This window comes from Danio rerio, chromosome 17 (assembly GCF_049306965.1).
Source record: "Danio rerio strain Tuebingen ecotype United States chromosome 17, GRCz12tu, whole genome shotgun sequence".
In the NCBI taxonomy this organism is placed as follows: Eukaryota; Metazoa; Chordata; class Actinopteri; order Cypriniformes; family Danionidae; genus Danio; species Danio rerio.
Genome location: NC_133192.1, coordinates 31410858 through 31436951, shown reverse-complemented (window position 1 = coordinate 31436951; position 26094 = coordinate 31410858). Strand labels below are relative to the sequence as shown.

The window sequence follows — 26094 nt, the reverse complement described above, 5'->3', positions numbered from 1 at the left end:
CCTGCATTATACTTCATTTTTATAGTTGCTTACATTTTCTCACTAATAAATAATGATACACTACCATCACTGACTAAAAGTATGACATGAGATCCTCGCGTCACATGCTAGCGTTAATCGTGTTTTGTGTGGAAATCTTTAAATCCCTACATGAACTGCTGGATAAGCCCAAACCTACCGCTGATTGTGTCCACCTCAATTATGTGATGTGGACAAAATAGCAACTGTGGTAATAACAGAAAAGCTGGTTTGTTCATTTTCATCTGCTAGGTTTCAGGATGTGCATTTAGCACAAAATCTCACAATTAATTTAGAGTCTTTAAAGTATATTGTCCCTATCATCCGAGATAGAAGTGGAAAAGAGAAGAGGGAAGCCAAACACTGAGACAGTTTGAGTTGTATGTGTGCTGTCCTGGGAGCTTAGCGTGATACACAGAGGAATAAACAGAAAGGGCAATGTCTGGGCTGCAACACTCTCTTCCTCTCCCTTGGTTTTTGCCCATCCTCTCTCTATCTCAGCTTCCTGTCTCCATTAGTATAGATGTCTTTCTGCTGTTTTACCCTCACAAATTCTCTCTGTCTCTCATCCTTTTTCCTCCACTATTTCTCCCTCTTTTCCCCCTATTCCCTCCTCATCTGTGTGAGCGGTGTGTTTGTGTGTGTGCGTTGCTCTGTGCTTTTGGGACCAGCAGAATGTCTGTTTTGAGGACAACAGCGGGGGGCTAATGAAAAGGCTTTGTTGATTTTAACGAATTACTAGCCACTGTAGCCAAAATAAATATAATCTGCTTTTTGGATTAGTTGTCACAGACGATTTTACCTACTGACGGTGATTAAAGAAGCGGGCAGACAAGCCGGCCAACATCTCTCCAGTGACACCCCTCAATAAAATGCCAATAAATAGCAGCAAATAAAGACTTAGAGCATTAGTTATCTGTAATAAACAGTGACACCCTATATAATGTTGGGTTGGACTTCAAAGCAGCAGGGTTTATAAGCAGGGCAGCCGTAACCCTGTTAGCTGAGCTGCATGCAGGAGGAGCTGCTCTCCTCTGTCTTGTTTTAGAGATTGAGATAGCCAGAGGATCTTATTATTGTGAGGTAATTAGATATGTTTGCTGCTTTTTTGGCAGTTCGAAGCCATTTCGTGGTGGATAGTAAATCAGATCCAATGATTTTTAGCACCTTAAAACTGAGTCATGGGTGCCAAAGCTTGTAAGAAAAAATCCTGAGCACTGATATTGGCTATTATTTGCTGATTACATTGGTATGGCCACTGTAATATAAGGGATTGCAGTAAGTGAAATGGAAATGCAGATTTCAGAGACAATTTTAATTTTATTTGATGTTCTCAACAAAGATATCATCGTCCTATATTGATGAGCTCTTTTTAATCACTCGTATCATAAGCACAGACTTCAGATACACTTTAATATTAAAATTTAAATATTTAAATTTTAGCTGTTAAACCAGCTTGATCTCATGAGGAAATGTAAGTATTTTATGTTTTGTCAGTTTAGTGGCTAATTTGTATGAATTTGTATGAGTTTAGTCATACAAAAATGTACTACAGTGCTCCCTCGTTATAATGCACTTTACTTTTCGTGGCCTTGCAAATTTTTAGTGCAATTTGAAATGTTTTTTTTCTACAGCACATTGTTTTTGCGTCCTGCTTAGCACATTGTGTTCTGTGTCCTGACTGGCTGTAGATTATTATCAATCAATATCCTCCATGCCGTGTCACCTGTATAGACCATTTCAATGTGACGATGTCTTGGCCCATGAACATTTCCTGCTTGTTATACAACTATTTCATAACTTTACCAAGAGGCAATTCAACTATGACTTAACATTAAAACAGCTTTCATAACATTATTTGTCAATAATATGTGGACCTTCTTGAATTCTCGGAAGCTATTGAAATAAAAAATGCGAAACAGAAAATACATTAGGACAATTGTTATTGTTTACATCCCTCAAAATGGTCTATAGTAGAGAATGCGTTCAGCTTGTGACACTGAAGTGCTTTACTGTATGTTCACAAGTTTTTTTTCCACATAATGTCAAGGAAATGTTCTGCACCGTCAAAGGCACCTGCAGTAGCACCCAAAAGGCAGAGAAAGATGCTAACCATCGCACAAAAAGTTGAACTTCTGGACATGCTAAAGGAAGGTAGAAGTTAAATGGCTGTAGGCCACCATTACGGAATAAATAAATGAAGATCATGTGGTTTTGATCTTTGGTTTCATTCTGTAATACTGGACTTGTTTTTCTACGAAGGTTTGAGAGTGTTTAAACAAGAGAGAAAAGTCTAAAAATGTTAATGTCTCTCTGAGAAAAGTGTATGTGTGTAGTGAGGGGGTTTGCAGTCCTAAAACATCTTTATTAATAATAAATAATAAAGCTGACTATTTTGCAGATTTCACCTATTACGGGTTATTTTTAGAATGCAACTTCTGCAAATAACAAGGACCACTGCATTTTAAAAAGGAGGCTTGGCACAAAACCCCACCCCTAGTTCAATGGGAAAGTTACGAATCGATGTGAGATTGTGCTTAAGTTTGAATGATTTAAGAACACATGAATTCCAGCCAGGCAGCACGGTGGTGCAGTGGGTAGCACAATAGCCTCACAGCAAGAAGGTTGCTGGTTCGAGCCTTGGCTGGGTCAGTTGGCATTTCTGTGTGGAGTTTGCATGTTCTCCTTGTGTTCGCGTGGGTTTTCGCTGGGTGATCCGGTTTGCCCTACAGGTCCAAAAATGTGGTATATGTGAATTGTGTTAGCTAAATTATTCGTAGTGAATGTGTGTGTATGGATGTTTTCCAGTGATGGTTTGCAGCTGGAAGGGCATCCGGGTATAAAAAATGCTGGATAAGTTGGCAGCTCATTTCGCTGTGGCGACCCCTGATTAATAAAGGGACTAAGCCGAAAAGAAAATGAATGAATGAATAAATTCCAGCCAGTCAGAATTCAGTATTTTATTGTGACACTTTTATGTGGTTAATCCTTTTGAAAGTGTGTTATATTCCCATTACATTAAATTGAACATTCTAATCTATGAAAGAAAACTGTACACACTGTATTTTCCTACACTCTGCTCGTTTTTGTTTATCCAGTGAAATGTTTGTGCCTTGTGCAACTTTCAGTCGGTGCTAGCGCAGCCTGTTCTCCACGTATCTCTAAATATGCATCGCTTCGATGGGAAAGCAAGCCGTATTTCTGTTTTCCCGGATTTGGAAAAATTTTGACAGCAGGCCGTGCCTGTGTTTGCACTGCGACATGAAGCAAAACGATCCATCAAAGTTAACGGCAAGTATGCAGAAAGTCAGGAGCCTCAGAAGCCGAGATCTAAGAGGCAAAGAACAATGGGCCTCCCCTGACAAACAGTTAAAAAAGCCTTAAGACTACAGTTTAGATCTGTAATGTCATGGAGAATACAAATGAAGGAGCTGTCACTCTCAATTTTCCTGAAAGCCTTTTGATGTTTTCTTCTAAGGATGGCTGTGAGGGGAAACAGGTACCCAAATGTGTCTGGGGCTGCCTGCTCCACTCCTGTGGATTGCTTGGAATATATTCAGATGAAAATCAGCTCCACAGAGGTTATTCCCTTGTTTAAAGCTCTCGCTCTGTGTGTGCTACTGCTGTGTGTGTTTTCTTTAACTAGGTTTAAGAATTAAACTTCAGCTGTAATCAGCTTACACCCCAGCCAAATGAAACTTGTAAAGAAAGTTAAAAACTGACTTTTTCAAACAAAACAATGTTATGGATGGTGGGAAGGGTGTTTAGCGGGGCAAGTTAGATTTGGACCGCAGTACCAGGGGAATGACATCACATGTACCACTTGATGCAGAGGGTGTGAAGCCTGAGACTCGACCGTCAGACAGAATAGAGGCGGACAGGGCACATGTTTGGTCTCACACTTAAACTTCAGCTGGAGCTGAGTGGGTGCATTGTGGGGAATTTTGCAGTGTTGCGTTTCATTCGTGTGACGTTTGCATAAAAATTTCACACATCTAGCAGCAAATGTGCAACGAAACTGGATGAGCACAAATACTTTTGCTTTGGAAGGAGTTTGGATCTAATGCTTTCTGTGAGTACATGTTTCATTTTTACTTTGGAGTATTTTATGAAACATTAATATAGTTAAGGTGTGCAATGTTGACTTTATATTTGTGGAAATTTTTTGATAGCATTAGTTAATTAATATTTGTGTTTTTTTTGTGCATGTGCATTGGTGGGTTTAGGCCTGTAATAATAAAGTCATACAATACTCCAACTGCCAGTAAGTGGAGGCAAATCTGTATCTTAACGAGAGATTCATTAAATCATTCACTCTCTGGAAAAACATCTTTACACCTTCGCTACGAAAAAACTAATGCACAGTGTGATCTCCTTAGCACTCTTCAGAGCAAACAAGCTGCAAATCATCTGGTCTATGTGATTTGGCTTATTAATATATATATATATATATATATATATATATATATATATATATATATATATATATATATATATATATATATAAGTGTGTATATATATATATATATATATATATATACATATATACAACAGTTCTGTCTGGTTCTTGAATCTAATTGGCTGACAGCCGTGCGATTTTTTTTTTTTTTTTTTTTTTTTTTTTTTTTTTTTTTTTTTTTTGCCAGTAACATCACTCAAAGGCCTCTTCACCCTTCACCTCTGTGTATTACTCCACCCACATACAGCAAGCAACAAGCAGAGATGCTACAGTTTGACAAATATTACTGTTGTTAGACAACAAAATGTACTTTTGAGGCTTTTTTAGTCAAGAATGTACTTGTTTAGATTGCAACTATGCAGTCTATTAAGAATAGTGCCTATTATAAAATATTTACAATTTCTGAGACCTCGTCGGCGGCCAAAGACGGTTGATGTTGTCTATCCACAAGATGGTGCCAGAACCGCATAATAAGCCCTTACTAAGTGTGTTTTCTTTAGCGCAAATAAAAAGCTGAAAAACGGAAGCCTCGTGGTTTTTAAGGTGGACCGGATTGAGTCAATATGAAGCTGCGAATAAGAAGCTGGATTCGGCCTTGTCCCTCCTTATCGCAAACACAGCAGCAGTCTGGTGAGAAATCTCTTTAGTCAGATGGCATTTCATTTCACGTTCAGCCTTATAATCTTAAAATGTGAGCAAAATTTGCTGTTTAGTCATCACCTTAAGTAGGTCACACACCAGAAGCGCCGATTCACATTACACTATAGAGAATCATTCAAATACTAGCTCTAAAGTGACGTTGGTGAAGTAGTAACGGCTTCTGCTGTTCTGACATCAGCTGCACATGTGAATGAATGGCGGAAGAAAGTAGTTCCTACTACAAAAGGGTTTTAGACTCTCTGTGTTTGATTTTCTTTTTTATGTACAAGATTGTGCCATCAGACTGTTGTATAAACGAATTATCACACTCGTAGCAGTGTGCCATGGCTGTATATCAGCGCTATTGGGGTACTAAGGCACCACCAGTGCTAATATACAGCCATAGCACACTGCTACAAGTGTGATATTGCTCATATATATATATATATATATATATATATATATATATATATATATATATATATATATATATATTTATTTATTTTTTTTTTTTTTTTTTTTTTTTCGTATAGACGTTTGTAACTAGTTTTTCACTGTGCTGACGTGACAATGTGCATCATTTTTGTTGTTCTGTGTAAGTAAACGTCTTTTTGTAGTATTTGCACACAGCTTGTGTGTCTGGCACCCCTCACCTCTGTCATTTTACTCTGCTGCCGCACCTCTTGCTCACTGCTTATGTGCAGGTAAAGCGATATTGTGCCTGTAAACACAGCGCCACCTCTGTTCAAAACGTGTATCGCAATTCATTCAACATTTTAACTTGTTTAAATCGTCACATATTTAATCGATTTTCAACCGACTCACTGTGAATTGTTACATCCCTATTAAAATGTATTGTAAAACAACTACTGAATTTCTGCTTAGTCATAGTTTAACATTTGTATCTGTACTAAATGTATTTTGGGGTTTTTGTTTTTCAAAACAAATAAACAAAGCATAAAGTAAGCCTACTTTTTACTATGGCATTGAGGTACTGAGGAACACATAAGGCTGTTATAGATATTGTTATTAAAAATACATTTATACCTTGATCCATTCAAATGTGCACTTCTAAGAGACAAAACTTGTAATTTTACACACTCCAAATCAGGTATTGCACCACCATCTCTGAAGAACTTTTTTAGGTGCCAGTTCTCTCAGATGTTAGTCAAATGCTAGCCCTGCTTTTGCATGTTAAGACATGTTTTTGTTTATTTTGTGCAAAGTGAGTGAGTCGTCTTGCATATTGGTAAAAAGCAAATCAGTAATCATTATAATTGACATCAAATTTAGCACATCTCTAGTTTATTCTAAGAAAGTAACTAGTTTGTGAGAGGTAGTGTTCTGTGCTGTATGTCTGTGTGTCACCTGCTCTTTCCCTGTCCTCTGACATCTCTGCACAGGTGATGGTGCCTCGGCACCCATAAGTGAGGATTAGCGCGTGCGCCTCTGGACTCATTACCAGTGGGTTGTGGGTTCAAATCCTAATGAATATTCATGCCAGATGATAATGATGATCCCAGGGTTCTGTAGGCCCCTCCCTCCACCCCCCTCCCTCCTTCAGCAGGTTGATAAAACACTTGCCAAGCTGGCATCCCCTAAGAAATTATTAATTATCTGGTTAATGTGCATCAGGCTGTGTGTCGGTTGATTAATCACCAGTGAGGGGGCTGTGTGCTGGAGGGGGGGCTTTATTTTCCTTTCTGAGTTACTTTACCTTCCACCTTCCTCCCTCCTTTCCTGCCTCCCCCAGCTACTCGCACAAACGCTTTTGTCTCCTCCGCTTCAGTGCAGAGGTTTTCAAGGTTTCTGTATTGATATCGTGGTGGCCGATCAACAATGTCTGTGATTTTTAGACTTGCTCAATGTCTCACTGGCGCCGTTGTTCATTGAAAATATGCTGCCGTTTATCTTGGTTTTGTGGTGTAATAAGGTTGCTCAATATAGTGATTTATTTTTAGGGTTTCAGTTGTTCTGGGTTTCCTTTTAAATTATGTATTTCAGTAGGCGTGTTTCATTCTAAGTAACTTACATGGTATTTATTGCTTCATTTCTAAATCTCAATCTTTCCTTGTTTAAGGAGCCATTGACAGGACAGCTTTTTTAACCAAAATCAGGAAACTTTTTATTCCTTTTGCCTTTTCGTTTACACAAAAACATCGATTTTGGGACTGAAAACACAGATTTGAAAATGGGTTTCAAAGTAGAAGTTTTTGAAAATGATGGTGTCATGTCCGTGTCACAGTGTTGATTAAGTTCAAGCGCAAACAAATTCATGGAACAATGGCAGAGTACGTGGTGTTGCTTAAGTGCTTCTATAGTGCTTCATCAGCAAAATATGGATTTACTTCACATTACAACCAAACGTGAAAACAAATCTTACACAAAACAATAAATTACAGTCAAATATATGAGTGCCAAGCCACTAATGGCACGTCATCGCTTTCTTAAATGTACACTTTACTACTAAAATGACGCCGCCAAATACTAGCTTGGAATAAGTGATAAAGTTTTTATATATGTTTTATACAATATGAAGGAATTAAGTCCGCGTATTAGTTTTTATAAATTTAAGTTGATTGAACATGAAACAATTAAGTTTTCCAAAATAAATTCACGAATTGAGTTTAGCTAATTTTAAATAAGTAGTTTTTTAAAAACAGCAAACACCATTTTTTGAGTGTTTATATGTAACTCATGTAATATCCTTAAAAGGGTTCTTTTTTAAGTTAATTAAGGATAACTTTAAATAAAACTGAGAGACTTAATGTACGACACATAATACACATACATGATATTTTCAGACCTTTGAGTTTAAGTTAAATAAAAATACAAATGTATTTAAACTTTTGTTTGACAAAATCATTTTGTACCAACTTAATTGCATGTAATTGTGTAAGCATTTTTTTTTGTTGGTGCTAAACAAATGTATTGGAGGGAAATTCTGCTCTCAGTTAATTTGAGGTTATCCAATGAGTTTTTTTTTTTTTTTTTGAATGCAAGGTAAAGCATTTAAATAAACTTTAAAACAGTTTAAACAACAACAACAACAAAAAATTCTAATCTAATAAACAATTTTTCATAATAAGAAGCAACACAGTCTATATTTGATGATCAAAAGGTGTGGCAACCCTGAACTTCTTTCAGTGCACTGTAGGCTTATACTGATACTCTAAGTAATCCCTTAATTTTGGTTACTGCCGATGTGCTGCAGTCACAGGGACTGTTGTGAAGTGACAGTCCTATGTCTTTTATGGAATTCAGTCTCTGCCGCTTGCAGTAGGAGTTGGAGTATGTGTGTTTGTGTGGGAAGCCATTGATGTCTCACTGTATCTTCCGCAGAGAGCGTCTCCTCTGCCCCAGTTGAGATTAAACATTTAATAGCGTATTACAGCATTTAGCCCTGGTTGTGGCCTCCGTAGGCTTACGTCTGTTTCCCACAGTCACTGCTCCGTTTCTGCAGTCTGTGAAATCGGGAAGGAATAGGAGAATTGCATTGTAAACAAAATCCCACAGGGTGGCATGTGATCTCTCTTTCAGGCAGAGCTAGTTAAACGGTGCTGCTAGTTGGATAGAGAAACGGGTTGCCCTGTTTGTGCTGTGAAAATCCCAACAAATATCATATTCCCTTTGCTGACAGCGGCTTGACTGTGCCAAACAATGTTCGTGGCTCAAAGTTCAGCATTTGCATTCGAATTATTTTATCCCCTATTCCTTACAGAGCTTCCTGAGCACAATACGATAAGTAAAGCCAAGTTTACTTTGCTTAATCTCTGCTATTCCCAAAAGTGAAGCAGATAAGGGAGGAAGGGAGAGAAAGAGAGAGTGTTTGTGTGAGAGAGTCCACAAACAAATCACACAAAGGAAAATTTGTTTACTTGCTGTTAAAGTCCACCATGGTTTTTCACTGATCATTGATTTTATTCCAATTTTATGGGCCCCTGTAATGGCAAACATGCCACAAGGCCTTCTTGTTGAGAAAAAGAGGCGCTTCTTATGTTTAACCTAGAAGGTCGCGGTTGGGGATTTGACTATTGCATCATTAAACTGAAAGAAAAAGAACCATCAGGACAGTTTTGGGACATCTGGGAGATTTAAAAAAGCCGGTTGGACTCTATAACAGTTGATTCAACATTCTTTTGGGAGCGTTTTTACACCGTGAAAGGTCAATGAATCAGCATACTATAAGATCATGCCCTTTCACCATTCATCACCTAATTGATTCCTATATGGAGCTGCATCATTATTATTTATCTAATTCGCTGTGTAGTTGGCAATTCAGGATTAGCATGTTGTTTTCTCTTTTTTCCTCTCTCTTCTGGACAGACACTCCTCTAAGACCAAATCGCTAATGAGAGCAGGGAATGGAGGTTACGAAGGACTAAAAATAAATGGCTGTATAGGAGTTTGCTCAGTGATTTTTCCCATTGATTAGTCGCATAGCTAATGCACGCTCATTCCTCAGCTCAGCACTAATTAGCATGCTCAGCTCAGCTTCAGACCAGTTGACCAGCAGCTTCTCCGCAGGCTTCCCGCCGCCACTGTGACTCGAGTACCACCAGTCTCTCTTAGGCAGGCTCTTGCTTGACTACGCGCTTTTGTTCTTTTTTGTTTGCTCATTCGCTAACATTTTGTGCTAAACATAGATTGCTAATGATTGTGTTGATAGTGTTGTAAATAAAGCAACGCTTCAACTTTAGTGCAATTAGAAATTTTGGAACCTGTTATAATTCCAGCACATAGGTAACTTGCTTTGACTTGCAGCAAAGAACTGCCTACTTGGACAGGGAGAGGTTGTCTGACTTACATGATAAGTAGGGATGCAACAATACAGTTAGCCTACAGTTCAATACATACCTAGGTTTTTTTTACTACGGTTTTCAGTTCTGTTCAGTTCGGTTCTGATAGTTTGACAAATAAGTGTTTTTTGTTATTCTATGCTTGGGCAATATGAACAGTAAGCGGTTAAGGAGAAAAAAAACTATTTATTGCAATACTGTGGGCATTGCAATACTCGCGTGCAGCCGTAAGGGTCAACCAGCTGTGGTCAGAGCAAGGCTCTGTGCTTCAGCCAATTTATACACAATATTGTTGCGTGTCTTTTCATAGAGGTCAGAAATTATCTCAATGCTGATAAAAGTGCCAGACGCTATTCTATAACATGGATCGAGTGCTTTTATAGGATGACAAAAACCCGCATCTCCAATCACCAAAAACAGCTGCAAATCTTTAGCAATGAACACCATTCACAAGGGGCGTCAGCATCAACACTTCCCATTCGTTTTGAATAGGTGACGTCAGGCGTTGCCAAACTGCATTGTGGATCCATTGGCATCGCTTCAGTGGCATTGTTCAATGCAGAAGAGGCGTCAACAAAGGCGTCAGCCAATCAGATCGCTTTAAGTAAATACACAAGCTCAGACAATAGTTGATTGCGGATTAATTTCATTTGCTGTGACGAACTGGCTGTGGCGGACTAATTTTATTGGCTCAGCCCCAACTTCAGACATGGCCTCTGTCAATCGTTGACGCTGAAGCCCCGTGTGAATCGGGCGTAAATTGTGGAATGATGGTTAAGCGCCCCCCAAGCACAGTGATTGAATATTAACTCGCAGGGAGGAGTTTCCTCATCTCAGCTCGTAGACATACAGGTACACACAAACAGTCAATTCAGAGAGAAATAAAATGCACATTAATTATTTAAACATAAAACTGAAAAAATAAAAACCGCAATTCAAAAGCGCGTATCGAACCATGGATGTCGTACTGAACAATTCAATATTATATTGAGAATTGTGCCATACCTAATGATAAGTTTGCTTTGTTTGTTTGTTTGTGTCATTTCGAGCTGGGATTGTCTGAAATGTAGTATAATAACCTGGCAAAAACAGACAATAAATGGCAGTTTTTGTGAATGGTTTTACAAAATAATGTTTAGTAGAGTTTGTTTAATTATTGTTTGTATTTATGTCAATTATTTTTAACAATTTTTCTGTTTCAAATTTTATCAATAGTTCAATTGTTCTTTTGAACTTTCTACTAATCAGATAATCTATAAAAATATTTAGCAGCACAATGGATTTTAAAATTGATTATAGTAAATAATAAAATCACCAAAATAATAACTGTAAAATCTCAAATCAGGCTATAAGTATTATTTTATAAGGATCATGTGACAACGTAGACTGGAATATGTGGACAATTCCGCTTTACTATTATAGAAATAAATGAAATGTAAATTTAAATGATTTGTTAATTCAAATGTAAAACAAAGCAAACAACACATTATATCTATACGCTTCTGAATAGTAATAAATGTAAATTTTCTGACTGTTCAACAGCAAGAAGAGTTGATTATTTCATAGAAATATCTCTGAAAACAAAATGTTAAGCTATATCTTGTTTTAAGCCAGCTAAAACCCTTTTAATGAGTCTTTTTAAGCAGATATTGTCAGAGATTTTGTTTTCCTGCAAACTGATTTTGAGAAACTAAAAGCTCCAATCTATATTTATCTACGCTAAACAATGTCTTCCTTTAGCATTCACCACGATTGATTCAAGCTGCTCGACATATGTAATACACCGGTATAGTATTGTATCACACTTACATGGAATGACATGATGTAGTTAGCCTCTACGCTAGTGATTAAGGGTGATAGCAACCTGAAGGCCCTATAGTGCTGCGTGATGGCTTTATTTGACTCCCTTCATGCCTGTTCTCAGTGGCCGGCCAAAAAAAAAAAAAGAAAAATCCCTGACGCGATGCTATGGGAAGCGTTTGAGAAAGTGCATGGCAGTATCATAGCGGCACTTAGAGGGGGATTAGATTCTCGTCAATGTGCCTCTGAGGCTGTGCTAAAGTTACCCCTCGCAGGCCCTGGCCATTGACTGCTACTCTAATGGCCTAGTCTGTTTCCTCCTGATGGGCATCGACTGTAGGCCTGATCAATATGGGTTTCCATCCAGAATCCGAGCGGGATGCTCAAAAACCAATAAGCAGGCCGAACGGCATGAGCGAACCCCGGAAGTGAATGAATTAGTTATCAAGTGGTGGTCGCATTCAGGGTGTTTGTGTTTTTCTCTGGAATGTAATGGTCACAGTGGTGCAAGCTTTTAATTTTGGGTTTTCCCTCCCTCCTGAATTAGCTTAAGTAATGACATTTGTCATGACATTTTGCACCACTCAACTAAAGTTGATACTGTAGTTCAACAGCAAAACATTGTAGGCTATAGTAAAATATTACATTTGAATTTAAAAGTTTAGTTATTTTACAAAGTGGAATGCATTAAAATGCACAACTCAAAATACACATCACCTGTATAAATTTACTACAGAATATTTGTTGAAAGTAGCACTGTATTACACCATATTTTACTGTGCTGATATTTCATGATGGTGACGCAGTGGCACAGTAGGTAGTGCTGTTGCCACACAGCAAAAAGGTCGCTGGTTTGAGCCACGGCTGGGTCAGTTGGCGTTTCTGTGTAGAGTTTGCCTGTTCTGGCGTGGGTTTCCTCCGGGTGCTCCCGTTTTCCCCACAGTCCAAAGACATGCGGTACAGGTTAATTGGGTAGGCTAAATTGTCTGTGTATGGATGTTTCCCAGAGATGGGTTGCAGCTGGAAGGGCATCCGCTGCAAAAACATATGCTGAATAAGTTGGCGGTTCATTCCGCTGTGGCGACCCCAGATTAATAAAGGGACTTATCCGAAAAGAAAATGAATAAATTAATGATTGTATGATTCCACTCTTCATGTGGAGTTCAGTTGTCATCATTTAAGAGACACCTTGAGTAGAATGTTAATGTTTGTTTTTTGTTTTGACAAATGATCAGAATAATAATAAATAATTTGTTTTCTACCAAATTATTGTTTCTTAACTCTTCTGAAGTTGAATTATTAGTATATTTCATGATGGCACATTACATGGTATGTTTTTGTTATTTTATTTATAAGTTTTTTGGTCACACTTTTTTTTGATGTTCTGTTTTTTTTAATTTAAGTTACATTGCATCTACATACCAACTCATTTTTATTAATTATAAGTAGATTGTTAGGTTGGGGTTAGGGTTAATGTAAGTTGACATGTACTTGCAAAGTTTCTTATAGTCAGTTAAATATCTGCTGAAGGAGCAGTATCTACTAATACTCAAATAGACCATCAAATAAAGTGTTATCATTTTTTATGCTCTAAATGAAAACATTTTCATTTTAAATAAGGATGAAATGTAATTTGTAGTTCACAGAAAAAAAAATCAGGTAGGTATTGAGAACTCCTCTGCTTGTGATTGTGCTGAGTTATAGCTGGCTAAGAGTTTGTCTTAAAATGCTACTTTAGAGTAGTCAATTTACTAATGGTGAATGTCCTTAGACGGTGGAAGGAAACCAGGAAAAGCGGAGAAAACCCACGCGAGCAAGGGGAGAACATTCAAACCTCACACAGAAACGCAGACCGTCCCAGTGAGGGGCCGAACTGGTGGCGTTCTTGCTGTGAGGCAAAAGTGCTAACCACTGGGCCTCCCAATCAGGAAGAGGGGAGGAGTAGGGGTAGAAGGGGGGATTCTTCAAGATGAAGATGACTGGAGTGGAAAACTCTGGTTATTTATCAAAAGCCATCATTACTTACATTTTCTTCACTGTGGAAAAAGTTGCTTTATTGTTTAACCATTAAATATTTCTAAATAATTCTTGTTTTTTTTGCAAAAAATGTTGATGCATTGTTATTTACTTTTACATATCATTGTGTGTGTGTGTGTGTGTGTGTGTGTGTGTGTTTAAGTGTTCTTAATTAATTTTTGAACTGAAAAAAATACAATAATTGTGAAGTACTGACACTATTGATGATATCGATAATCATCATCTGCAGACAGTTTCATTATTCATCTATTATCAGAGACTAACATTGATCACGCTCTGATTTAAAAACAAAAATCTTCATTTTTATACCTTCACTTTGTCTGCATTCTTACATATTAGGGCTGAAGTATTATGAATGGGAAGATGGCAGATGCCATGCTGGAAATGGTAATAGTGTGTATTTTCAGTCCCATGTTTTCTTTTCTTTTTTCCCACCGTGTGTCTATTCTTGCCACATTACCTCACTATCTTAGCTTAGCCCGAGCATCTCCCTGCGATGGAATCCAGTTTCCAGCCCCATTCACGGCAGCCGGGGATCAGATCTCAGCCCCACTCAATCTTTACCCTGGAGAATGTGCATTCTTTCAGTCAAATCTATCGATCGCCTCTATTCCTGGACCTCCAGCGAGCCCGTCCCAGCCCCAGTTTGGTTCCTCTGTGAACATAAACTCTTGACGGCCTCAGGATCGCCCCATTGGCAAACGAGGGACTCTTGTTGTACCCCCACCATTTTTTTTACAATGACACCAAATTTCATCGCCAAACTCCCTGATCAGTCTCAGTGCTGTCTGTTAAGAGCGTTCTTTGTTTTGCAGAAGTGGCTGGTTCAATATTATGGCATCCCTGGTGACATGAGTAGAGGAGCTATTATGACTGATGCTCCAGAGGAAGGGGAGGAAAAAGCCAACGGTGTGGTTTGGGTTCTTCGCTGAGAGCTCTGGAAACCCGACCCTCACCGTCCAACCGGAACAGGAGGAGGGATGATCAGGGGACTTGTTGCAATCGCTCAACCCTATTCCCAACCGCACACACCAACACACTCCTTCTGTCATGCCCACCTTCTTCCTTTCTTCTTCTTTTCCTTTTTTTGTCCTGTATGGAAATACGTGCCTGCCATTATTGGTGTATTTCTTTAGACGTGTCAGGAATTCGAGGCTTGGGGCTATAAGAGTGGCAGAGCTTCAATTGGCAGCAGTCAGGTTAATAAATTCTGAATAGAGATGCATAAATCAGTGAGAAGGCCCGTCGTTTTTCTTCTTCTTTTTTTTCCTTCCAGCTTTTGCTTTTCTTCCTCCTCTCTAAAAAGAGGCCTTCAGAGGATTGTTGTCTATCAGTCCAGAAAATGGAGAGGAGAATGCCTTCAATACCCAGGGCTGGTTAGCAGATTGTCATTTTTAGGTTTGATGTTCCTAGGTCTAATTGTCTTTCATGTGAACAATGGCAGCAGCTCTCTGGTGAGACGCGGCGAGCGGGGTAGAGGGAGGGCGGCCCGTGCATAGCAATGTCCTTTTTTATTATTAGCTTGTGAAATTAGCAAGCTGGAAGTCGTTACAAGGATTTTCTGCCGCCCGCCATCTCTCTCTCTCTTTTATTCCCCCCCTCTTTCAATCCGTCCTTGTTAATTGTAATGCAGGCTTTGAATTTGTTTGTAGACTCGCCAACAATAGCGACGGAGAAGTCCGCGTTAATAGACTTTTACTCGTACCCCTGCACTTCCAGTCCGAGTCCTAATAAGGTGTCTGTCGTAGAGGCGGAATTTGTTTAAAAAGCGTGGTAATTGATGTATTGCGGCGAGTGCGGCCCTGCTTGATTAATGTATGAGTGTGTGTCTGTGTGTGTGTGTGTGTGTGTGCTGTTTTTATTTTTTTTGTTGAGCTGATTTTAAAAAGGCCGCTTAACTGGGTCTGGGGATAGTGGCAAATGCTCTGCTGTAAACTACTTCATAGCAGCTGTTAAAGGACCTGACAGCTGCTGATGTCTCTTGGGGTTTCGTGCTTTTTTTTTCTCCCCGTCCTGATCAGAGGAAAGGGCTGAAGAAAAAAAAACGAAAAAGAAGTGTAGGCGATATAGTCCTTGTCAATAATTGCAGCACTTAAAAATCTTATAGAGGGATTTTTTTTCTCCCTCATAGTGACGATCCCCTGAGATGCAGTTTCAAAGGTTCATTTAGTTTCACTTTTATGCCTTAGGGCTGGAGCAGAGAAAAAGAGTTTATTTTCACCAAAGTGATTTATCTTGGTTTAGTCATTTTGAAGTTACCATAGTTGCAAATAATGGACACTTAAAGTTCGTCTAGGTGGTTGGCCAGGTTAGCCCTTACCTCAGCAATTTATAGCCAGTGGTGCTTTAGTAGATTTTAAAGCCCATAGGACTCTTCACATATATTTGCAGACACTTTATTGTCGAAATACTCTCCGCAGCTTTCTGTGTTTGGTTTATTGGTGGTACGTATGATGTCATTGGTTTCTGTGCTATAAAGATGCTCATTGCTTCCCTCTCACTCAGGGAAGATGTAGAGTTTGATATCTTCCTCTGTGATAATATAGTAAATGCATGTGTTAAAGGCCTTTATTAAGGAAATTAAACCATTTACATGTAATTAAAAAAAAAACTTCTTAAAAAAACTTCCTGAGTTCCTAAAGTCAGTATGCAATGCAGATAGTGTTTTGGTTCAATGAAAGTTGACACATTTTTATTTTATATCTAAAATTATTTACTACATTTTTGTTTGTTTTGTTTTATGTAATGTGTAACATGTATAGACCATTTCAGTGAAGTCATGTCACCGGCCCATGAACATTTCCTGATTGCTATTAAACTATTTCATAACAGTAACAAGAGGCAATTCAATCATAACCTAATGTTAAAACAGCCATCATAACATAATTTATCAATATGTGGCTCTTCTTGGATTCTCGGAAGCTTTAGAAATTAAAAATGTAAAGCAGGAAATACGTGGGGAGCATTGCTTTTGTTTACATCCTACAAAATGGTCTATATAGCGCAGTTATTGTGTAAGGCCATACGCCCAAAGCACTTCACAATCATGAGAGGGGTTTCTCCACACCACCACCAGTGTGCAGCATCCACTTGGATGATGAGACTGCAGCCACGGGACAATGGCGCCAGTGCGCTCTACACACACCATCTATTGGTGGAGTGGAGAGACAGCGATACAGCCAATTCGGTGAATGGGGATGGTTGGGAGTCCATGATGGATAAGAGCCAATGGAGGGTATTTGGTCAGGACACCAAGGCTACATGCCACGTCTCGTAAAAGAGAAAGATGGGATTTTTAATGACCACAGAGAGTCAGGACCTCGGTTTAATGTCTTATCTGAAAGACATTACTGAGAGTATTGCGTCCCATTCACTATACTGGGGCATTACGACCCACATAGACCACAGGTTGAGTGTCCCCTGCTGGCCTCACTAACACCACTTCCAACACCAAACTAGTTTTCCTATGTAGTCTCCTATCCAGGTACTGTCCAGGCTTAAACCTGCTTAGCTTCTGTGAGTAACCAGTCTTGGGCTGCAGGGTGATATGTAATAATGATATTAGTAAAGTAATACAAGTTATAACAATCATACAACAACAACCACAATAATAATAGTTTTTGTTATTTAATAATCTTCCCAAAAAATAATAAATAAATAATTTTATTTAAAAAAAATGCATTTTAAAACTTCTTTTAAAAGTAGAACGTACAATTTGAAAGTAGTCAAAATAGTGTGCCTTTGGACTTGAAGGCCAATCGTATGCTTGTTCTGCTTTCAAAGCCATGTGACATTTTGTGAACCACTTTCTAGTCTGGATATAGAAATGCAAAGAACGTGGCATAATGCTAAAGCTGGAATATAATGTTCCATTCAGTCAGTCTGCTTTTTTTAAATGTCCTCAGTTTTTTTGCGCTCCATCCTTTTTCTGCAGCTCATCATCTCCACCGTCAGCCTAATTCAAAGCCCGGTATCAGATACGGTCCTAACAAACGCTCTGCTCTAGGCAACGGGACCTCAATTATAAAACAGCTCCACCGGTCATGGGTTAGCCTGCGCGAGTCTGACGTCCCACCTAGACACACGTGCACACACACTCACAGTAAGAGTGGCCTGAGGCTTTCCAGTCTAATTGCCATTCCACAACAATGTGGCAAAGGAACGCCTTTGTTATCGGCCCTTTGTGCGTACGAGATCTGCCGATAATTAAAGCTAAAAGCCCTGGAAATTCTCCCTGATAAGGCATAAATATTAGTTCCTTCCTAATGCTTTATTGAAGATAATATGCTTTTTTAAACAAACACTTCCAGTATTGGCAGACTGAATAAAGAGAGCGCTTGCGGCCAGAATGTGGGGTCTTTCCTTTCAGGCACTTCTTAATCAGTGTATTAATGTAGATACACATAGATAGAGCAAGGGGTTTTCTGCCCTTTGTAATATTCAAATATGCTTTTTTGTTGCGTGAGAGTGTTTGTGTGCCCTTTCACACCCCAGATAACACACTCTTGATGGAGTCAGGTGTCTGGCCTTTATCAGTTCGGCAGATTAGAGTGAGATAGAAGAATAACACACGCAGATTTGGCTTGTCTGAATATGGAGAACGACTCTCCAGTGCTGTTCTTTGGCTGCATAAATTGACTACATCTGAAGTGGCAATTTCACTGTTTAGATAAGCTTTATTGGCTTTTTGGAAGAATATGTCAAATTGACAATTTTATAATTATGCTCTGTTTGAGAGCTATTGTAGCGGGTGAATAAAACCCTAACAGCATTCACTATAACAGCCTGAACAAGCAATTGTATTATTGAGAAGTTAGTACAATTTAACTGTATTTTCATGCAGAGTTTATGCTAATACTTTCTTGTGAATATGCATTATGAAGTACTTATTACGCAGCTTTTTTTTGCCTTTTTGAATGCGCCACCAGCTGGCACTTTTTATGGCCCGTTTCCACTGACTGGTACAGTACAGTACAGTACGGTACAGGTCAGTACTGGTCACCTTTGTCAGGGTTGCATTCCCACTGCCAAAAGGGTACCAATGGTATTACGATCCATTCAAACAGGATTTGATAAATCTGCAGATCAATGACAGTGCAAAATAGCCTACTGTAACATCTGCAATTATCTAAAATAAACAAATAAATGCAACAAACGTAAACACCAATTACAGAAAAACTACACACAGTATACATTTAGTCCCTATTTGGGTTCAAAAACAACACGCAACATATAGCCTACAGTCAGTGCAAACCTCTCATCTGTATCTTTAATCTTCACCAGCACATGTAACCTCTTTTTAGACTTGTTATTCCATCATTCCGAGTTCATAATAGTCCAAAAGTTCTGTTCATGTTTTAAGTTGCTGAAAGAATTATTTGCTCCTTAGTTTTTTTTGTGGCTTCTCCTTTGTTTGTTTTTTTCGTGCGTCACTCTTGTGTTTGTGTGTTTCTGAAAGGATGTCAGAACCACTTCAATAATCACACACATGTTATATTTATCAAATCAAAAAGTTCATATTTCAAATATAGATGCGCGGCAAGTGCACGTGAGAAAGCAAAACTGTTCGCGCTTTATACAGTCTTGAAAACAACTACAATGCGCAGGGTAGATTCTGCTCTTTTTCTTGGCTTGGTGGCTGTTCATAAAGAAGACAACAAGGTTTATTTAAGCTTGGGTCGACCATGGCTTGTTATTATATGTATACATTTTTACGCTGTAAAGTCTAGGCTGTGTATTTATAAATGGCGATTCCTTTGTTTTCATTCACCTAGCTAGCTCGAGCTAGTGATGTATCTCTGTAGAGCATTAGCGTTCGGCTGCATGCATTGTTTTACTTTTGGTACCCTTTTGTTGTGCTAGGTACCCTTTTGAAAGAGTACCCAAAAAGTGGTACGGTATGGTTCACTTTCTGGTACTCTTTGACAGTGCAAACGGCCATAAAAGCTTACTGAACCGCACCGTACCACTCAGTTGAAATGGCTCAATATTATTCTAAGCGAATACGAAAGAGTACATAACCTGGTTAGGGGAGAATCACCACTGCTCAGCAGTCTGAAGAGGACATTTACATAATGCCTTTTGGATTATTTTTCTTGGACCCATTTTATTTGGTTAAATAAAATTAATGTTCAAGAAGTATTCAGGATTTGTAATTTACAGCAGGGTGTCCGCAAGGTTTTAAAGTCTTAAATCTCAAAAGCAAAATTTTAGACGTTAAAAAGTCTTAAATCTACCAATATGGTGTGTTGAATTTTTCTTAGTTCATGTATAGCTGCCCAATCGGGCCATTATCATACAATCAAAAAACAATGTATGCTCATACAATCACCAACAATCCCAATTTCAATAAAAAATAAATAAAAAATAAAAACTGTATTTAAAAATAGCATTTTTTACTCTATTTACCGTAATTTTTTAATTACTTTCTTTACAGTAACATTTGTTTAAAAGTTCTCCATTTATTTACTCCAGAGGATACTGACCTGACCTATATTTTTATTGTTAAATTATTGTTATTGTATTATTAAATGTAGGGAATTCTAATAATTTTTTATAGGGCAAGTGAAAATCTTTTCCAACCTGGAAAAGATATTCCTATATTCGAAAAAAATCCTTAGCATTTAGCCTTGTATAAGTCTAAAATTTAATTCATAATTGTCTTAAAAGGGTCTTAAAGTCTTAAATTTTAACTTGGTTAAACCTGCAGAAACCTGTAGTGTTATTGTCTGATTAACAAAACGATAAATCATTTTGATTCCAAGGTAATGGTGGGAAAACTTGTGTATTTTTGATTTGTAAAAACTTTTTTTTGAATCATGTCAAAATGTTGAGTTTACTAGCGTTTAAAAATGACATTGCAATTTCTCTCCAATAATTTTAATATAATTTTTTGCCACAGTCATTCAATTTTAACCTCTACCCTTAATCATAGACTCATAATTCCTGTTCAACATGCTCAATTTAGGATCCTCACCAACATAATTTCTGGCATGTGCTCAAAACCATCCAGGTTTTCCTAGAGACAAACCCTAAACCACACGCAATCTGCCCTCAGCAGAAATCTCACTTTGAGGCTCCTCCTGCAGTAATTTCACTACCCAATTACAGTAATGTGGCGTGGAGGAACGGGTTAGATGTTTCCACCCCAAGCCAGAGCCCGGCATTCGTAATCCTTTAGAAGCACTTAAGAAATTGATGTTAGCGCCTCTGCGTGTGTTAGCTAGCCCGCGGCCAGCCTGATTGCATAGTCTCCTCCCTTTAATTGGATCATCAGAGTGTGATCGGAGTTTCGGAGCTCAGATTATGTAAGCCTGACTTTGAGTCTGCTAACCTGAGCATTTGCTACCGCCACTGACCTCGATGTGACTAAGTGCTTCTTCTCATCAGGGTCTTTGGCCACTGTATCAAAGTAATCCCAGGTGCTTGATTAATTTCTTATGTATATTTATATGTGGCACCTCCAGGTTGAGTTTCCGTTCCCTCTTTGAGAGTCAAAATTGATCATTTGGAGAGGTGAAATCTTCTGTCAGGAAAAGGAGGAGGTTGTTTGTTTTTCGTCTCAATGGATTGTTTTTGTAAGTACATTGCAGACTGATTGTTATAGTAAAATATAGCACAGTTTGTCATATATGTGGCATACTAGTTAAGTGCAATTGCTCAATGTGTTAAATTCCCATGCTTTGCTGAAAATATTAGCTTTGACAGATTTATTTTTTGTATTATTATTATTGTTATTTTTACTGGTCAATGACAGAAAGGCTTTTTAATTATCAAAATATAAGTTTAATATATCTATATGTTTTTTCCCCCATATACATCATATTTTTATTTTTTTGAGCAAAAATCAGGACTGTTAAATTTTTTAACATTGACTAAACAGCATAAAAAGATTACTGAATGTAACAAAAGTTTATATATACAATTATACAGCATCTGATAACATTAAAATACTGTATTCAAGGATCACATTTTATTAGTTGTCTTTTAAAATGAATTGTCATTTATAATTTTTATACTTAAATTATGATTTAAATCACTGTTTTACCTATTTGTCGTCAATACTATAAGTGTTACTACAAGCTGCTACATTTACATGTTTAAAATAAGACAAAATACAATATGACAACTTTCTTTTATTAATTTATTTATTTTAAGAGGTCACACTTAGCTGATGATTGATGATAAATCATGTCTGGCATGCTGTCCTGGGAGAGAGCCCTGAGCTCATAAGATCGTTTGCAGGGTGAGAAGGGAGTTTGAGCTCAGGTAGATCTCGAGAACTTCCCCTTATTGCTCTATAGAGATAAACTGTTAGTTAAGAGCTTAGTTTCAATTTGTATTGGTCGATTAACCTATGGCGCATGTTTCTTGGACTGTAGGAGGAAACCAGAGAACTCGAGGGAAACCCAGTGAGCATGGGGAGAACATGTAAACTCCACACAAAAACGCTGACTGGCCAATTAAGGACTTGAACCAGTGATGCTTTTGCTGTGAGGCAACAGTGCAAGCCACTGAGCCGCTGGTCCGCCCTATTAAAGAAAAAAAAAAGGTGGAGTAGGGGTGGAAGGGGCATTCTTCAAAGCAAAGATAACTTAAATAAAAAACTTTGAGTATTTATAGTGAGTTTTAGGAATCATCTGATTGGTGAATCATGTCATAGCTAATACAGGACCAGCCTTAATCAACCATCAGCATGTGCTCCTTTCAAAATTAGTTTCTAAATAAACTTCACCTATTGATAAGCAGAGGTCAAAATATGTATTTAAAAGTTTACAGAAATTAGAAATGTGTTTTTTTTTTTTAAAGCTGGCATTAGTACATTAAATGCAATATTTAAGATGAGAAAGAAACAGTTTGCAAAAACACATTGTTAACATTATTACTCTTATGTATACGCACAATAAGTCTCTAAATTCATTGTACGTTGTAAAAAAAAGTCTTGTTATTTTACGTTTTTTTTAACCATAAATAAACAGCCGTTAAATTACAGACATTTACTATAAAATACCAGACGTTAAATGACAGAAACTTAATTACATTTCAAGTCCCAGTAAATTTATGTAATTTACTGTCTGTTATTTTACCGTAAATGTCTGTGATTTATTTGCCGTTATTTTGCAGGGGTTTTTTCCGTCACCCCAGCTACCCCTGATTTTTTTTTTACATTGTATTTTACAGCATGGCTGAATAATAAAGAAATAAATCTCTGACATAATTCCTTTTAATCATTTGCTCTGTTTTTATTCCCAAACAAATGAATAATTAACATTATACGTCTTTAAATGAAATTTTAATGTAAAAACAATATGCAAACAAACATACAAAAAAAAATTTAAGCTGATCATAAATCGACAGATGGATGAGCTTTTTATGCATGGTTGTTGGTTAGTTTATCCCAACTGACCAGCGCAGGTCTTTTGTGTGCTGCTATGGTCTCGTCCTCTAATTGGGCAGGATATTGTCATGTGGAGTCAGGCAGAGGTAGTTCGCGATCCCTTGCACCTTTTAAGAGCATCAGCAAGTGTGAAAAGAAATGATTACTGTAAATGGCCTCATTGTGCCTCCACGCTGGCTTAGTTGTGCTTGACTGAGCCGAAAGCAGAGGAGGAGGTGGGAGAGGAAGAAAGGAGGAGGGAAAGGAGATGGAAGGGTCCTGCCAATGAAGACCAGAGAGAGAGAGACCATAGATGATGACAATATTGCAAACTCCTCACTGTCTGCCTTTGGTTTACTCTGGAGTGTGTGCGTACATAAAAGGGTTGTTCAAAACTGAATTGTGAATCCCGTTCATTTGAGCATTAAATAGGTGTATTTTAAAGGGTGTCTCCAGGGTTTTAAAAAAGTATTAAATGTTGATAAATCAATTGTGAGAAAATTAAGGTCCTTAAAAAGTATTAACAAGTCTTAATCGTGTTTTTACAAGGTTTTTGTTTAAGCGTTGTCCAAAGTGTTTAACTCCATAAAAGCATAAATATATTGATTTTCTTCCTAATATAAACAACGGCGTGCTCGATCCACGCAATTGGTTCAGCCGTGTCCAGCCAAGCTCCCCTGTCTGGTTGATGTCACGTATTTGCGACAAGTGCGGCAAGGTGATGTGACGCTCTTCAGCGAAACAGATGGCAAAATGAGAAAATTTAAGTTTGCTTACTCCTGGTTGGAGAAAGATGAGTTTAAACAGTGGCTGAAGCCTTTGGCTGAAAACAAACGCTTAATTCATTCTTTCAAGCTTTGTTTCTGCTGAGCTTATCTGAGTTCTTTTGCATGATGGTGCATGGTGTTTAGTAAGTTAAAAGTTTGATGCTGATTAGAACTTTTGGCGATGAGGTCTCTAAATATTCTAAGAAGGTCTTAAAAAATGTATTGAAATTACCTTTAGGATTCCTGCATATACCCTGTTTTAGTTAAAATAAAGTTAAATATTCTGAATTGCAACTTTATTCATCCTTTTTTTTGCATGGACTATTGCTTGTTTATTTAATGCCTTATTTCTTTATCTTAATGATCTAGTTCTATACAGACAAATGTTTAATATAGCCATAATGTCTTGCCTCATAGCATCTCTTTATGTCCTCTATGGTTTTTTAGATAACCTATAACTAAATATTAATATAAAAATGGATTTAGAGTTTAAGTAAATGTAAAAACTGAAATACTGTACAATGAGTGGATTATTATATTTCTGAACCATTGTCTGTTAAATTAAATTTGAATTAATGTATATGGAAATAAATGGACCTGATTTCCCATGTTTATTCATTCATTTGCTTGTCAGCTTAGTCCCTTTTATTATTCTGGGGTCGCCACAGCGGAATGAACCACTACCTTACATAGCATATGTTTTACGAAGCGGACGGCCTTCCAGCTTCAACCTACCCCTTGGAAACATTCACACATATACACTATGGACAATTTTAGCTTACCCAATTCACCTATATCGCATGTCTTTGGATTGTGAGGAAAATCGGAGCACCTTGAGGAAACACACACAAACATGGGGAGAACATGCCAACTCCACACAGAAATGCCAACTGACCCAGCTGAGCTCGAACCAGCAACCCTCTTGCTGTGAGGCGATTGTGCTACTCACTGCGCCATCGTGGTGCCCTGATTTCCCATTTTGGTGATCAACTTAAATTTACAATTATGATTTTATATACACATTCAAATGCAAACAAATGACCTAATTTAATGTTTTAATGACCTTTTATGAAAATAAAATGTCAAAATAAGAGCAGCATAACATATTTACTGTACATAACAATGAAACAAACAAACATGCAACTACAGTTAAAGTCAGAATTATTAGCTCCTCTTTAAATTTTTTTCTTTTTGTAAATATTTCTCAAATGATGTTCAACAGAGCAAGGACATTTTCACAGTATGTCTGATAATATATTTTCTTCTGGAGAAAGTCTTATTTGTTTAATTTTGGCTAGAATAAAAACAATTAATTTTTTTCAAAAACATTTCAGGGTCAAAATTATTACCCCTTTAAGGGTTATATTTTCTTTCAATAGTCTACAGAACAAATATCATGTATAGAAATAAGTTGCAAAAATCTTCTCTCCTTTAAACAGAAATCGGGGGGAAAAATTTACTAAAAATAGGCTAATAATTATTTTAATAATTTCAACTGTATTAGTATTCATAGTAAATTTGAAGAATAATGACGAATTAAAAATATTTAAAATCACAGTTACGTATTATTTTGGTGCTGCACTATGACCCCTAAGTAGAATTGTTCAAGTTGTCATCAAATTCTAGATTCATACTTTGAATATTAGATTATTTATTTTATTTTTTTTACATTTTCAGACTATATACTGCAGATTCCTATTTCAGATTTGAATCCAAGATAGTGTAAATGCAATTAGTCAGATTTAAATTAGAATTCTATCATCTTGCTGTAAATATAATTAAACTTAATAATAATAAATTGAATTGGAATTAAAAGCTATAGTTTTTAATTCAATTCTGAATGATGCTCAAGCCTGGAGAAAAAAAAAGCAAGCCATATTTACAAACACAAGGTTCAAATAGCTTGATGTTTTTCACCTTTACTTGCACACATGGACTCGCTGTTTCTGTTTGACTGACATTGTTACAGCTCCTTCTCAAATCAAATCCTGTTTCTCCTGTTAACCAAACATGGAGAGGTTCATTGTGCTGGAAGAGCGCCGTCCGCCAGCCAATGAAACCAGCAACGAAACAGCTGAACTCACAGAGAGCAGTCTGCGATTGCTTCTGTCATCATCAGCCTGCCTACAATATTTGTGCTCTGATAAATGATCCAATTCAATCAGAGCACCCAGTTTGCTCTGTGTGGGTATTTGTGAG

At 37.5% G+C, this 26094-nt stretch overlaps 1 protein-coding gene across 24 annotated transcripts in view; it reads left to right on the top strand.

Annotated features, from left to right (window-relative positions):
• esrrga (estrogen-related receptor gamma a) overlaps positions 1-26094 on the top strand; it is a 255344-nt gene that overhangs the window by 62638 nt on the left and 166612 nt on the right. The window contains exon 1 of one of the 24 annotated variants that reach the window (XM_073927113.1): positions 3748-4090. The exons of 20 other annotated variants lie outside the window; for them this stretch is intronic. The gene's annotated coding sequence lies outside the window, so the exon portion shown is untranslated. Of the gene's footprint in view, positions 1-3747; positions 4091-26094 lie in introns of those variants that run through there. 3 more of the 24 variants (XM_073927127.1, XM_073927122.1, XM_073927135.1) reach the window with 3 other exon arrangements.